The 3,168-nt window shown below is 37.1% G+C and overlaps 1 protein-coding gene across 1 annotated transcript in view; it reads left to right on the plus strand.

Annotated features, from left to right (window-relative positions):
• Positions 1-3,168, plus strand: part of LOC107707900 (rho GTPase-activating protein 6-like) — a 37,190-nt gene that overhangs the window by 9,930 nt on the left and 24,092 nt on the right. The window lies entirely within an intron of this gene.

Below are 3,168 nucleotides of genomic sequence, written 5' to 3' on the forward strand. Positions count from 1 at the left end.
TTTTTTTTTTTTTTTTAGGGAGAATGAGAGTCCAAAGATTTTCATGGTGTGTTCCTGCCAGTGATTTATTAGATCTCATATATAAACACAAATCAAAATGAAATGCTGCTGTTTTCTTATTGAAGGACGTCATTGAGGATGAATAGTTTCTGAATCTTACACAGTCCTCCCTAAAATCAGCCAAAAAGGGTTTATGTTCAGCAGCCTTCTTCAGTGATGAAGGCTCTTTTGGCAGTCCTGATGTTGTGAAAACAGTATGATTGTGGATGGATGGTATAAGTGATGAAGACATCTGGACTGTATTTTCATCCCTGATGGAGATGGAAGAATCTCCAGAGAGCTCAGCCTGCAGATGGTAAATTAATGGCAAATCCAAGACATACCGCACACAGCCGTCACACCACATTCCAAACGCATTATTCAGAACCGCACATTTATCAGCCTGAAAAAATATGTCTACTATTGGTGGCACTGCAGCTATTTTAGGTCAAAGAGATCTAGATACCTGGAGAAAAGCTATCTGTTGGCATGGCACTTGCTTAGCTGGCATAGCAGAAGACACAGAAAAATATCATCCATATCTGTCACTGTCAACATCTACAGTACTAATGAACTTTTGGTGATTTATATTTTGCTAGTAAAAATGTCCATCAGTATACACAGCAATTTTTGAATGAACATCAATCCAGAGAGATGGTATACACTCAAATATAATGGTTCTTTATTGCAATCTGGAGCCTTTAAGATCCAAGGAAACTTTCCCTTGCACAAAATGTACTTTATAGTGTAAAAAGGTATTTAAATGGTTCTTCTATGGCATCGCTGTATCACTGTGAAAACCCCCTTTTGGAACCTTTATTTATTGAGTGTAATCACGATGTCTACCAGCAGGGGCTAACTGCTTCATGCTAACCAGGCCTTGGGCCACTTGTTCTAGGTCCATGTTTGTTTCTAATAGTTGTTACCTTGTGCTTGTCGGGTACTTCCTGAAGGTGAATGTGTGTCCAGGCTTGAATGAAGACTAGTCCAGATGCTACTAACAGTGCCGCTATCCAGGAGCTCCTCGCTAATGTGCTCAATCTGTCAGTCTGTCAGCTAGCCACACAGAAGTACCCTAATAGGATCATTTGCTGAGCCTTCAGCCACTGACCAAACAAACATCACAAATATACACTCACCCACACACAACACAGGCGCCACTGGTGGAAATAATGATGTTATTCAAATGATTACAAATTAAGTTACGCATAACGAAGCACCTTGCTCATTCAAACTGCATGGTTTATTATAAAGTTATATTATTAGTTTAGGATTTTAACCCAGGTCTCTTTCCAAGCTGCACAAAACTACACTACTAAGCTAACTGTTTTGTTCCCACATTCATGCTAAGAACTAAGTTTTGACATAGTGTTAGGGTTAAGTCATGCCTCGCCTAGAGCAAGTGAGTCAGAACTGCCACAGGTGCCCCTTCAAAACAAACTGGTGCATGACACTCCTGGCACTTAAACTGACATGAGTGCCACAGGTTTATGCAAGACCTGATATCCAGCATGATTTGAGAATCATTTTGTGTTTTAATTAGTGCTGTCAAACGATTAATCATGATTAATCGCATCCAAAATAAAAGTTTTTGTTTACATAATATATGTATGTGTACTGTGTATATTTATTATGTATATATAAATACACACACATGCATGTATGTAAGGAAAATATGTTGTGTTTATATATTAAATATAATTATATATAATATAAAATATGAATATAAATATATAAATGTAAATACATGTAAATAAAGTATAATCAGCCTGAAAAAATATGTCTACTATTGGTGGCACTGCAGCTATTTTAGGTCAAAGAGATCTAGATACCTGGAGAAAAGCTATCTGTTGGCATGGCACTTGCTTAGCTGGCATAGCAGAAGACACAGAAAAATATCATCCATATCTGTCACTGTCAACATCTACAGTACTAATGAACTTTTGGTGATTTATATTTTGCTAGTAAAAATGTCCATCAGTATACACAGCAACTTTTGAATGAACATCAATCCAGAGAGATGGTATACACTCAAATATAATGGTTCTTTATTGCAATCTGGAGCCTTTAAGATCCAAGGAAACTTTCCCTTGCACAAAATGTACTTTATAGTGTAAAAAGGTATTTAAATGGTTCTTCTATGGCATCGCTGTATCACTGTGAAAACCCCCTTTTGGAACCTTTATTTATTGAGTGTAATCACGATGTCTACCAGCAGGGGCTAACTGCTTCATGCTAACCAGGCCTTGGGCCACTTGTTCTAGGTCCATGTTTGTTTCTAATAGTTGTCACCTTGTGCTTGTCGGGTACTTCCTGAAGGTGAATGTGTGTCCAGGCTTGAATGAAGACTAGTCCGGATGCTACTAACAGTGCACCTATCCAGGAGCTCCTCGCTAATGTGCTCAATCTGTCAGTCTGTCAGCTAGCCAAACAGAAGTACCCTAATAGGATCATTTGCTGAGCCTTCAGCCACTGACCAAACAAACATCACAAATATACACTCACCCACACACAACACAGGCGCCACTGGTGGAAATAATGATGTTATTCAAATGATTACAAATTAAGTTACGCATAACGAAGCACCTTGCTCATTCAAACTGCATGGTTTATTATAAAGTTATATTATTAGTTTAGGATTTTAACCCAGGTCTCTTTCCAAGCTGCACAAAACTACACTACTAAGCTAACTGTTTTGTTCCCACATTCATGCTAAGAGCTAAGTTTTGACATAGTGTTAGGGTTAAGTCATGCCTCGCCTAGAGCAAGTGAGTCAGAACTGCCACAGGTGCCCCTTCAAAACAAACTGGTGCATGACACTCCTGGCACTTAAACTGACATGAGTGCCACAGGTTTATGCAAGACCTGATATCCAGCATGATTTGAGAATCATTTTGTGTTTTAATTAGTGCTGTCAAACGATTAATCATGATTAATCGCATCCAAAATAAAAGTTTTTGTTTACATAATACATGTATGTGTACTGTGTATATTTATTATGTATATATAAATACACACACATGCATGTATGTAAGGAAAATATGTTGTGTTTATATATTAAATATAATTATATATAATATAAAATATGAATATAAATATATAAATGTAAATACATGTAAATAAAGTATA

Source organism: Sinocyclocheilus rhinocerous, unplaced genomic scaffold (genome assembly GCF_001515625.1).
Source record: "Sinocyclocheilus rhinocerous isolate Xijiao unplaced genomic scaffold, SAMN03320098_v1.1 scaffold2852, whole genome shotgun sequence".
In the NCBI taxonomy this organism is placed as follows: Eukaryota; Metazoa; Chordata; class Actinopteri; order Cypriniformes; family Cyprinidae; genus Sinocyclocheilus; species Sinocyclocheilus rhinocerous.